The 13,829-nt window shown below is 39.4% G+C and overlaps 1 protein-coding gene across 1 annotated transcript in view; it reads left to right on the top strand.

The window, feature by feature from the left end:
• Nucleotides 1-13,829, top strand: part of LOC131067823 (alpha-1,3-mannosyl-glycoprotein 2-beta-N-acetylglucosaminyltransferase) — a 127,172-nt gene that overhangs the window by 69,889 nt on the left and 43,454 nt on the right. The gene's annotated exons all lie outside the window — the stretch shown is intronic.

Raw genomic sequence — 13,829 nt, 5'->3', positions numbered from 1 at the left:
CTGAAGCTAAATATGATCAATCAATAGGGCCTCTTTTATTAATAGGTGGGCCGTCCCAAGTGCCAATGCTTCATGCTATGCTCTGTCCCCTACCCCAGGGATAGGGGCTGGGTACAATTGGATTACAGTCTATAGGAGAGTATAAAACTACATCTGATCCACAGCACCATTCAATCACCCACTCTATCTTAATTTTCCAAGTTTCCAAATCTGGGTTTGCATCACTCTTTGATTATATAGGATTTGGGTTCCTCTCTGTGATATGCAGTTTATTCCTAAGACCAGTTAAATAAAACATTGAGTATATGGCCCACTCATTAGGCTCAATATCAACAAAGTCTCTGATGCCCTCATCTAGCTTGGAGCATGCTTATAGTTTAATTTTGTTGGTATTGCTGTTTTTATTTATGCAACATTCTTAGTTGGGTCTATTTTATTGCTAGATTTGATTTTACATAAAGTCCTTATCTACAAAATTTTCAACAACTATTACAATCAAGGTCCACCATACAAACTAACCCAATGAATTATGAAAGTCCTTATTGTTGATTTTAAGTGATCAGATTAGCAGTATAGAATAGAAAAACAGAATGCAAAGTAAATCATACACATAACACACATGTACCCTGGGAAAACCTCCCTCTTGGAGGAAAAACCCAGCAACCAAAGATCTCAGATCTGATTAGATTAGATATATCAGCAGATTACAATTTAACCCTTCTAGGGTACACAACAACTATAACAAAACTTATCTGAATCTGGAAGACAGAGTGTATATGCAGGTCACTGTCAATCTGAGACAGAATTCGGCAGCCTTGACCTACTTCACAAGCCCTTGAACAAGTTCCGCAGTCCAGGATGGTATTCGCTCAACCTTGAGGATGATTGCCCAGCTTGAGAACTCCAATTCGCTGCCTTAGACGGATTTGCCAGTGCAGATATAATTCGCTTGTATATGCAACAGTTCGCTGACCTTGTTTGTACTTCGCTGATCACAGAAGTAGTTCGTTGATAGGATAGATTCACTGAGTGAAATGATATGTGAGATGATGTATTTGAACAATGAATGCTGACTTGTATATATAGGCGACTTAGCCTTTTGATTCTCCAAGTCGGCTAGCATTAGGAACACATTTAATTACAAACAAATGCATTAAGGTGGCGCCAAATTAGGTCCACACGTTACACAAGACCCCAACACGTTACAGCAAGATATTGATTATGGGACATGACTAAGGCCACGGGCCCATTAGTCATCCAAACGTGCTAGGTGTGCAAGGTCGGCCCTAGAAGGGCTCCGACCTAGCTACATATATTAACATGTATTTATACATTTTTCAACAACTATAGTCTATTATGATCAACGTCTACCATGCCACAAACAAGAATGAACTTTGCATGCTCTCCCAAGCACGTCAATAATGTTGAAATTTCAAAGCTTTGATACCATGTTGGAGTAAAGATTGAGCTCTGATACCATGTTGGAGTAAAGATTGAGCTCTGATACCATGTTGAATTTTGCAATACAAGCCTGCAAGATCAAACAACAAACAAAACACCTTCCACAAATGAGAGTTGCACAAATGAATTCTATATTACTCAAAAGAAAAGAATATAAATCAAATTACAATTGCACAATGAGGTGCTTATAAAGAAAGCACAAAGCTAATTAAAGCTCAACTCTAGCTAAACTAGATGCACAAAAGCTAAATTAGAAGCAAGCACTCCTAAGTGAACTTAGCAAGAAAGCATAACTAGTTGTAAAAAGACAACTAATAGATAAATATGCTCTAACACCTTCACTTAAATGAAACTTAGTGTGAGTAAGAAAAATCTAAATGCATGAGTGCAGAAAGGGATCCCAACAACAAAAGTCTTGGTTAGGTACCCATGTACAAATACATGAAGATTCTTTAAGTGGAGAAAAAGAGAAAAATCACAATGCATGGAAAAGACTTGAACTGCTAGATGAAGGAATGAAGGACTAAGAAGCCTCCAAGAAAATGTCCCAAAAGAATAAGAACATGAAGAACATCCTCGAAGCACAAAGAAGCTGTAGACAACTGTCGAATGATAATTGCTATAGTGCTGAATGAAGAACCTCCTCTGAAACCAAGATGACGATCAGGATGAAGAAGACAACAATTTGCACGAGTGCCCCCAATGACATTACTCGAACAATCAAATAGAAAACAAAGGCAAAAACATCTATCAGTTGAAGATACAGATGACCACGATTCTAAAATCTTTTCATTCGAAAAATTTTTAGTGAATTTTTCAAAAAGTTTTTTTCTTAATACCTTTCTGTTCCTGCACCATGGGTTTGCCTTGGGGAAATTTTTTCTCCTACCCACATTCATTTTCTGTTTGTAATCATGGATACATTGCGCCCGTGTTCGACTCTCCCAACCCATGTGAATTTAGTTTGCCTTCTTTGTGTTCTTCAGAAATACTTTGGGCCCATCTTCTGTGTTTTTTTCTGGTCCTTTCGAGCTCGCGCGACGTCTTTTTTCTACCCTGCGCGCGATGTCTGGGTTTTTGTCACCTTTTTTTGGACACGAAAAAGGGTTTTGATTTCTTCATGCGATTGTCTCCTTCTGCCCGTGATTTTGTATTTCCGTGTCGCCCGTTTTTTTCTCGTGCAGTGGCCATTTCCCGTGTGTTATCGGCGACGGGAAAAATTTTGATTTTCGGCAGGCGCCCTCTGTATGCCGCGTGATTTTTCGCCCCCGTATTTTTCTTCCGCCTCGACTTTTGGCTTTTTCCAACAACGATTTTTTGTTTTCTGCCCATGAAAATCGTCTTTCTGGGCAGATTGTTTGGTGGCTCTGCAATCTGTTTCTACGACTTGGGAGCTGTTATTTTGAGCGATTTTCATTATTCGTGAGTTCTACATTTGTCTTCTGCTAGAAATTCTTTATATTCCGTGCGAACTAGGATTTTGTGACAGCACAAATTTCTAGGCATTTATTATTTTTCGATGCCCTAGGTTTTTTGAAAATTCAATCTCAAAATAATTTTTTCTAGGTTTTTCAAAAAAATTTCTGGGTCATCCAAAATCCCTACATTGGGATTTGTGTCCGGAAGTTCTTTATTTTGCCTCGAAATCAGTGCACACTTTTTACCTCAATTTCATTTTTAACGTGTTGACAATCTCCTGCCTTGATATTCGTGCCTTCATTTGGTCAACCAACTTTGACCTCAGTTTTTTGTGATGGCATCTTTGACGAATATTCTGCTTGAGGGGAGTCAAAATTCAATGGCAGAAATTATAATACTTGGAAGTAGCAGATGCTCACAATATTTGAGTATCGTGTCATCGATCAGTTGGTCCTTGGAAAGGTCCCCTGCCCCTCTGCAGCCGGTCTTGATCAGACAAAGTTTGATGAACAAAATCGTGAAGCTGTCATGCTCATCAAGTTCTCAGTGACCGATGATCAGCTTCCTTAGATACCTACCGGCAAAACAGCTGCCGAGATATGGGAGCATCTCAACATGTTGCATGAGACGTCTGATAAGAGTAGAGCCTTCTTTCTGAAAAATATGCTCTTCTCTATTGTCATGGATGAGCACAAATCCCTTCAAGAGCATCTCAATCAGATCAAGGACATCCGTGATCAGTTAGAAGCCATCGGGCGGAATATGGTGGAGGATATGGTCGTTATCACCTTGAAGAGTTTGCCAGAGTCCTATGAGCATTTTGTCGAAACACTCAGCATCACCTCAACCGGTGTTGATCTGAAGTTCACTGATCTCTACACTAAACTTCTGCAGCAGGATCGGTGGAATAACAGGACCGGCTCATCCTCTACAGAACACACTTTTGCAGTCAAATCCTTTCATAAGGATAAAGGCAAATCTCAGTCTTCTCAGTAGAACTCTGCTCCATCATCAGAAGGATCGAAGAAGAAAAGTGTTCAGTGCAATTACTGCCATAAGTTTGGTCATATGAAACTTGACTTCTGTAAATGCTTGGCTGCACAAGCCAAGCAAAGTGGTTCACAGCCTAAAGAAAAATGTAGCGGAGCACACTGAGAAGAGTGAGTCTGCCTTTTATGCCTTCATGGCTAAGAGACCTGCAGATAATGTGAAGTCTTCTGCTTGGTATATCGATTCAAGTGCCTCTCGCCACTTCACTCATCACCGGAATTGGTTCACTGATTTTCAACCTTACTTAGATTTAGTTATTTTCGGAGGAGGGGAAGAGTACCCCGTTGTCGGAAAGGGCAATGTGCAGATTCAGTTTGGAGGGAGGAAATCATTGATTTTCCTCAACGTGTACTATGTTCCAGGAATGGAACTCAACCTTCTCTCAGTCAGCCAAATTTTGAGACATTCTCCTCGGCTCGTCGTGACCTTTAGTTCACATCAGTGCAATTTCATTAATTGGGAGACTTAGTCTATAGTTGCCCTAGGTCTTGAGGATCATGGTCTATTCAGACTAGTTGATTCTGGTGATTCTCAGGAGCTTGCCATGGCAGCCAAGCGCTCCTTTGTTAGTACACTCTAGCATCGACGTTATGGGCACTTAAATGTGCACTATCTTTCTCAGCTTGTTCGAGAAGATCTTGTCATCAGACTGCCAGAGATCCAGACCCAGAACCTCGGAGTTTGCAGAGCTTGTTAGGCTAGGAAGCAGCATCAGATTCTGTTTTCAGATGGCGACTCCTGGAGAGCTTCTAAGGTACTACAACTGGTCCATGCTGATATCTGTGGACCTATGGCTACTCCTTCTGTTACTGGGTCCGGGTAATTTTTACTTTCGTTGATGATTTCAATTGAAAAATGTGGGTGTATTTTCTTCATCAGAAATCAGAGGTGTTTTCTTTCAAAAATTCAAAGCATTAGTAGAAAAAGAGTTTGGTCAACATATTGTTACTCTTCGGTTTGATAATGGGGGAGAATTTTGTTTTTTTGCTTTCTCCCATTTTTGTGAACAACATGGCATCAAGCACCAACTCACTACACCTTACACCTTACTAAAATGGCCTGGTCTATGCTTGAACACAAGAGTGTTCCAAAGAAGTTTTGGGCTGAAGCAGTTAACACTGCAGTCTATCTTTTGTATCAGTCTCCTACACCGGCTGTAAAGAAGAAGACTCTGGAAGAGGCCTGGTCAAGCCGCAAGCCTAGAATTAGTCATTTGAAAGTTTTTGGTTCCACTGCCTTTGTCTGGATCCCTGATGCCAAACGCACCAAGTTGGATGCCAAGAGCCAGAAACTCATGCTCACTGGCTACAATGATAATCATAAAGCCTACTGACTGGTTGACATTGAGACAAATCGTCTCATCTTCAGTCGTGATGTGGTTTTTGATGAGGAACAAGGGCCATTTCAGCTCTCTCCTTCAGTTGTGGATTCAGAGGATTGGCTTTTCAAGGCTAAAGACTTGGGTGTTCGTCTTCCATTAGGTCCACCTGATGGGAGGGCTCCAGCTGTTCTTGCACCTACACCAGTTCCTTCTCCTGCAGGATCACCTAAACATGCAGCTGCACCACTTGACTTTCCTCAGGATTCATTTGATCTTCTGTTTGATGAAGCTGATCCTGTTGCACCTCCTGCATATGATGTTGGCACTTCTACTCTCTGGCCTAAATGGTGGGCCAAGACAATTGCCGATCTTCATGATGATGAGCTCATCGAGGGTAGAACTACTCAGAAGAAGAGCACAACCTGATTATGTCAATTTTTCCCTCATGGCCAACATTCACAGTGTGTATGAACCTCAGACATACACATAGGCGAAAGGGATGCCTGAGTGGGAGCAAGCTATGGCAACTGAGCACCACAGCTTGATGAAAAATAACATTCGGGATCTGTCAGATCTTCTTCCAGGGAAGAAATCCATTGGATGCAAATGGGTCTATAAGGTCAAATACAAGGCTGATGGTACTTTGGATAAGTACAAGGCTCGTCTCATTGCCAAGAGCTTCGCTCAGCGCGAAGGGATTGATTACGAGAAGACCTTTGCTCCAACAACAAAGATGAGCACCATCAAATTAGTCCTAGCCATGGTAGCTCAGTGTGGTTGGAAGGTCCATCAAATGGATGTCAAGAGTGCCTTCCTGAATGGTGAGTTACATGAAGAGGTCCACATGACGCAACCTCTTGGATTCAAGGTTACCAGAAAAGAACATCACGTACTCAAATTGGTGAAAGCACTCTGTGCCCTGAAATAGGCTCCTTGGGCATGGTACATGAAAATTGATAAGTATCTCACAGATCAGGGTTTCCAGAGGAGTCCTTCTGACTCAAATCTCTATGTCAAGACTACTGGCAGTGATATCATCATTTTGGTTGTTTATGTTGATGATCTGATCATCACTGGCAGTTCGACATCTTTGATTCAGGGAATCAAGCAGAATTTATGCCAGTCTTTTGACATGACTAACCTTGGGCTTTTGCACTATTGCCTAGGTGTTGAGGTTAGGCAATAGTCTAATGGCATCTTCATCTCTCAGTCCAAATATGCTAGGGCTCTGCTAGACAAGTTCCAAATGCAAGATTGCAAACATGCATCTACACCTATTGAGAAAGGCTTGAAGTTGTCGGCCAAATCCGGTTCTCTAGTTGAGAATGAATCCGTTTTCAGGCAACTAGTGGGCAGTTTAATATATCTCACCGCCACTAGACTTGATTTGAGCTATGCAGTGAGTTACATATCCTGCTTCATGACAACTCCTACATCAGATCATTGGGCTGCAACGAGGCGTATCCTGCGCTATGTCAAGGGCACTTCAGACTTTGGTATCCTCTATGGATGGACTAAAGATCCCAGACTCATCGGTTTTACAGATTCGGATTGGGCAGGCTCTGTTGATGACAGAAAGTCCACATTTGGGTATGTCTTCAGTTTGGGCATAGGTGCAGTCACTAGGATCAGTAAGAAGTAGCAGGTTGTAGCTCTTTCGTCGACAGAAGTTGAATATCGAGGAACAACCAAAGCAACTTGTGAGGTAGTTTGGCTTCAAAGGATGCTTTTAGACATCCAGATGTCTCAAGGAGGTCCTATACCCCTCTTCTGTGACAATCAAGGGGTGCTCAAACTCGCCAAAAATCCAATCTTCCATGAGCGAACCAAGCATGTTGAGCTTCATTGTCACTTCATCCGCAAGCTGGTTGAAGATGGATCCGTGGATTTGCAGTATGCTCCTACTGAGGACCAGATTGTAGATATCCTCACCAAGTCCCTACATCCGGATAAGTTTGTTAAGTTCAGGGGGTTGTGTGGTGTAGTAGACAGATTGACCATTAAGGGAGGGTATTAGATTAATATCTTTAGTTATTTATTTAATGGTCTATATTGTGTTGTATTGTAAATATTAGTAGTTTCTAATTTTACTCCTGTTATGTTTTGTTTCTTAATAGAAACATCGATCTTGCAACTCTATAAATGATCTTTCGATCATTCATTTAATTCATTCAATTATTTACCAATTACCTGTGTAATAACCAATGCACACATGCATGGGACAAGAATCTCTAGGATTCAATGTTGTTGTGGAGGGACACTCTCTAGACAAAGATGTGATGGCAAAACAAAATGCACTACACAACCCCCCAAGGCACTTAGGAATTGATTTTTTTTTACAAAATTTTATTGAAATTTTTTTTCCAAACAAAACATCAAATTTTGTAAAATTTCTCAAACCTGTGATTTAAATTTTGGTGCAGCGCTATAGTGTATGACGGTATGTATTTCATACGGTTGCATGCAAAATGAGGCACAAACCCCCAAAAAATTACCTAAAAATTTTCATCGTCTTTGATTTTGACAAATTGACAGATGATTTTAGCATTTCTTGGGCATCTTGAGTGTGATGGTGTGTCCATTTTGCCCCAAATTGACCATATTTTTCAGCTACCTCTAGAACTCACCTCGAAAAATTTGCCCTCAATGAATTTGATCCCAAATTTCAATGGCTCGTATTTTGATCAAATAACAGTCGATCATAGGGTTTTTCGATGCTACAAACACAATGGTGATAATCGTTTTGCTCCAAAAAAATTAGCCCACCACCAGATCCACAAAAAAAAAATCTAGGACCTTGTAAAGCTTCTGAGCAAAGAAAACCCTCAAAGCTTGAGAAGGGGTTTGCTGAATCTACGCTCTGATGCCATGTTGAAATTTCAAAGCTCTAATATTATGTTGAAGTAAAGATTGAGCTTTGATACGATGTTGAATTTTGCAAAACAAGCCTGGAAGATCAAACGACAAACAAAACACCTTCCACAAATGTGAGTTGCACAAATGAATGCTATATTACTCAAAAGCAAAGAATACAAAATGAATTACAATTGTACAATGAGGTGCTTATAAAGAAATCACAAAGCTAAATTTAAAACTAAAGTGCAAGCATGAGGAGCTATGTAAAGCTCAACTCTAGCTAAACTAGATGCACAAAAGCTAAAGTAGAAGCAAGCACTCCTAACTGAACTTAATAAAAAAAGCATAATAGTTGTAAAAAAGCAACTAATAGCTAAATATTAACAGATAAATCTAGGTAGTCTCAATGATGGACGATGCCAACCAACCATGTGAAACCCTTGGGATTGTCCCTTTGAATTGAGAAACCATTGATTGAGAAACAAAACACACACATGCAACACAATATGGGGAATGATACAAACATTATGGCATCACACATACCAAGAACATAGACATTGAAATCAAGTCGAAAATGGCATACAAAGGTTATGGCCTCCGACCAATAACACACAAGAAATGTGGTAACAACCATCAATTCAAAGCAATGAGTTGGCACATCACACTCATGCAAAGATATCACATAGAGATATTAGGTACCGACGACTTGTCGAGAAACTTGAAAGGAACTACTAATTATTGGACATAGAGTGTCATCATAATTTTGTATGATTCCATATCCTTAAACACAAGTAATGTCATTATTACCATCTTGCATGATTCCATATAGGCCTTACGTGCAAATTGTATCTGTAGTACTAGTCTTGCACAATTCCACATACATCTTTAGTGCAATTCATGTTCATATTACCCTCTTGTATGATTCCATATAGATCTTCAACACAAGGATGTCTAGAACTATCTTAGATGATTACGTATAGGCCTTCAAAGTAAGCAATGTTTCAAGGTCTTAGTTAAGTACATTTGAAATGTTTGAAAACCCATTCTTTTTATCTTATCAATATTTCCCATAAGATGCTTTATATTGGGCCATCCTCAATTTGAAGGGGTCCAAAAGTCAACTTTAGCTTGAAAAGTCAAGGCATAGAAAATGAAGTCAAACTTCATGATCCTTGCATCCAAAATGTTGGAAAATACATATACAACATGAGACTTTTGTCAGACAAAATTTAAATAAATTGTGCGTTCTATATTTTGAATTTTATAAATTCATGTTGCATTCACCATACATAAATAACATTTCACTGGACACAAATCAAAATTAACCATTGATGAAACTTGAGTGTTTTCTAAAATAAAACTCATAATTTCTAAAATCCAATTCCTTATGACTGTAATGTGCAAAACATTACATTTTTCACATCACATAAGAAATTGGATAAATTGTGCCAGCTTACAACACAAAAGTGCATTTTCCCAATTAATATTACTCAACTTTGAAATCCTTGAATTACATCCATTCTAAGATTCAAATCAATCCTAAAGAGTAGATCACCGTATGCAACTACCTAACGTGGGGTTGAAGCTTGAACAACAACCATAAGTATATAAATAATTGAAGGAAACTCTGATGTTTCTATGCATGTTCTACACAAATCTGGAGAAGACATTCTTGCTCTCACACAAACAACGAGCAAGCTATCCAAGATCTATCTTCTCCATAGGTGTAGCAATCCTCGAAGCAAGAAAAGTCCACTTTCAAATCAGTCAAAACCAAGCAAGGAGGGAGTGAAAAATATTCAAGAAAAGAGGAATAAATGCATTTGAAATCCCTTCCTCCCAATTTTTATAATATCCCACCAACAAGATAATTCACAAGTGGTTATTTTGAACTAGATATTTCCAAGTAGATATTACATCTAAAAGATATCAACAATTAGATAGTTACCTTAGGAGCATTACTAACATTACCAATTAGATGCAAAAATTGGCAGTTCTTTCTAAATGAGTAACCCATAATTTTACTAAATTGACTTAGGTATATAGCCCAAACAATCTTTTAAATTCAATGCATCTTTCAAATATCACCTAGTGTTCTAGTAAATTTGTAGAAGCCATTCCTATTAATGGGTGTTTTATGACCACATCAACATAGAATAAAGTTTCCAACGGTCACTCAATCCTCTCTTGAGCAAAGACCCCTCTTATGCTAAGATTGCAAAGATCATAGAGGGGACTCCAAGGTTCCTACTGCGAACTTGCGACTTTATGTTGGATATGAGCTTGTTTGGCTTGATGTTTTGCTAGCAGTTTAGAGGACTTGAACAAATTTGTATTTCAAGGAAATTTTGTGAATGGTTTGGCAATGCTAAGTGTTTTTTGGAACTTTTTCTCAATGAAATATGCAAAAAGTAAATAGGAAAGGGTTTAGAGGGATTCTAATCTAATCCGAGGAACTCAAAAGACAACAAAGGCTCAGGTGAAATCAACCACACTTTAATTTTGCGAACATCATACAACTACGCAAAGGAAGTTGCAATCTTCAAAGGTTGTACAAAAGATTTTCATATTACCAATGAACACCATCACAGAACAATGATCGCTCGATAATACAAGTAAAACATACACATTCAAGAGGCTCAGTCCAACCTTACACTGCAAATAGAAATCATCTACCTACAAAAGGTTTGAGCGAATGATTTCACCATGAAACAATGCTATCTATCTCATTCATCGACTTGCTTGAAAATAAATCTAATCTAAGTGAGGAAGAGAAACCATGCAACTTCAAAATAACTCAAGTAATCACCAAAATCAATGAATCACTCTTATTATCTTGACAACTTAAAGCAACAATTTCTTACAAATTCTCCCTCCTTTACAAATCGAGGGGTGAACCCCTTTTATAGGCCCCAAAATGAAAATGGACAGCCTAGATTACAATAAGATCAATGGCTAAGATTTGCCCATGTCAAACCCTAATTAGGGTTTGACTAAGGTGACCATATGTAGCGCCAAGTAGTGGGCATGGTCATAAATAAGGAATCACGCCTATTTGCATTTAATAGCTCATAACTCCTAAATAAGGCATCCACCTTGCATTAAATGGCCCACTAATCCATCAAAGCACCTACTATGCAATAAATGACCCATTACTCCATCATTGATTTAATAGATTCTCATCCAAAATAGGACGACCATTATCTCTTTCCCTGATGGAAAATGTGACAAATCCAGTCATGACAGCCTCGAGCTCTCCTACGGAGACATTTGGCATCGTTTCCAACTTTTATTCCAACATGGCAGTATCCTTTTCACACTTGGAGAAAAACTTCTTCCATCTCGGCATAGTCTACCGAGTCTTGCGCATTGTGCTTGAGAACAAGGAAACATTCTCCAAATGTTCCTTCGAGAAGGATTCCGCGAAGAAGAATTAATGTAGTCTGTCCTTCAGGTTGTCCACTGTCAGCTTCTCATCAGTTAGTCTTTTTGCAAACAATGCTTTGAGAGTATTGAGGATTTCTTCTTGAACCTTCTTGACTGCGGCCCTCAATAGAGCTGACTCCGTATTGGATCTTTCGAAGAATTTCTTCCTAGTACTTATTGCATAGAACCATCGAGGGAAGTCATATGCCTCATTTTCCTTGATGGCCTTTCTATCTACTAGCGCCTACCTGAGAATCTCCATTAGTGCCTCAAGAGGTGGGATAGTCAAGTCTTGATAGATATGTGTATCCTCCCATGAATTGCCTACACTTTCCAATCTGACAAGGATAGCCAGGATCCTCCAGTAGAAATGAGCCAAATCTTCAATGAATTTGCAAGTTGTAGTGAAGACGTTTTCTACCCATTCCTTAGAACATTGAGCCATTTTCCTTATTTCTTCTAGCCCATCCATTGATTCCTTTGGAAGAGAAGAGGGAGGAACAAAAGTTTGATCTTCCTCTTTGAATGGACGCATCAAGTGTCATACATACTCACATAAGGCTTTGTTTTCACTCTTCAACTTCCTATTTTTCTCTTCCACTTTCTTCATCCGCTCCTTCAGTGCTAAGGAAGATTCATCAAATTCTTTTATCACTTGTGCCTTGGTAGCACACCCCAGGTCAATTGCTGCAACATCATACTCATTTGGAGTAATCTCATTTCTATCCTTGTCAACCTTGGGCATGACCACATGCAAAGTCCTAGATCTTGATTCATCTCTTGTAACCTTAGAGAATTTCTTCGCCATCTTCTTCTTTGTTAGCTTGTTTATCATGTTCAGAAATTCTTCAATCTCAAGTGTAGGATCCATCTCTTCCTCTGGTTCTTTCCTCATTCTCTCTTTCAGCCAATCTGGAGCGGCTGCATGTTGATCCTGTATCTCAAGTTGTTCCCTTTCTTGTGCTACTTCCTCAAAAGGTCCTGTTGTGACCTAATCACACATCACCCCATTCCAAATGGGAACCCCTACATTTTTGGTCCACTTGGATTTTTGGTTGTGGTTTTTGGGTGGTTTAGCAGCAATCTCTTCGATCTCCCTAGGTCCCCAAATGTTTTGGCAAATTTTGGTCAAGCCTGCAAGTATTTTGAGTAAATTTGGCCAAGTCTGGAGCTAGTTTTGCCTATTTTAGGGTTTTTACCCTTCAAACTTAGAATTGAGGTCAATAGCTCAGGGTTTTGAGAAATCTAAACGAAGCAATGAAGTAAGAACCCTTCAAGGAAGCTACCAATGAAATTTGAGTGATTTTTGAGTACTTACGATTTTTAGTAAGTTTCACTGCGGCCCAGATTGGCCTAATTTTGCATTTAAACAAACTCACTATTTTGAGTAAGTCTATTTTTAGTAAGTGTCCCTATCCCTTAGTTTGCTCTAATTTGATGTTTGGAAGTACTTGCTATTTTTAGTAAGTCTATTTTTGGCAGGTCTTTGGCAACGGGCAGGATATTGATGGTAGGACACTCCTGAAAATCCAAGTCCTAAATCTGGAAAGTTGAAAAATCAGACAATTGATCAGAAAAATGGCAAAGTCTGGGATCCTTTCCTGAAGTGGCAAAAAAACATGGAAATCTTCCTCAATCCTAAGCTGGCAGTCAAAACTAGAAAGATGGAATATTTTACAGGGTAGGAGGAATTTCCAAGACTTGACAAAATTCCTTCCAACTGGGCAAAGTGCGCTCCAAGAAAGGAATGGATGCCAAATTCATGTTAAGGAGAAATTTCCAAAATTCCTCAAATCCTTCATCCCCTTGAGAATGCGCTCCAAGATGAAGTTGGGCGCTAGAAACATGATGAGGAGGAATTTTCCTCCAAGAAGAAATTCCTCCACCACCTTAGAAATGTGCCCAGGTAGGTAGGTAGGGCACCAAATTCATGAATAGGAATTTTCTCCCAAACCCGAAATTCCTTCCCTCCCTTGGAAATGCGCTCTAGGCTGGAGGATGGGCGCTCAAAACATGCTAAGGAGGATTTTTCCTCCCCAAGAGAATTCCTTCACCTTGGAAATGCGTCCAAAGCCAGGTATGGGCGCCAAAATGACATCAAGGAGGAAAATCTAAAGTTAAAAAAAATTCCTCTTCTTTACTTGAATTGTGCCCAAGGATAGAATAGAACATGGAAATCAAGGGCAAGGGGAAAATTTCAAAAATTCCTCAACATCAAGGAAAATGCGCCCAAGGACGGTGAAAGAATGTGGAAATCATGTGGAGGAGGATTTTTCCTCATCAAATATTCCTTCAT

The sequence above is a fragment of the Cryptomeria japonica genome, chromosome 8 (assembly GCF_030272615.1).
Source record: "Cryptomeria japonica chromosome 8, Sugi_1.0, whole genome shotgun sequence".
Taxonomy (NCBI): domain Eukaryota; kingdom Viridiplantae; phylum Streptophyta; class Pinopsida; order Cupressales; family Cupressaceae; genus Cryptomeria; species Cryptomeria japonica.
This window is presented reverse-complemented; position numbering and strand designations above follow the sequence as displayed.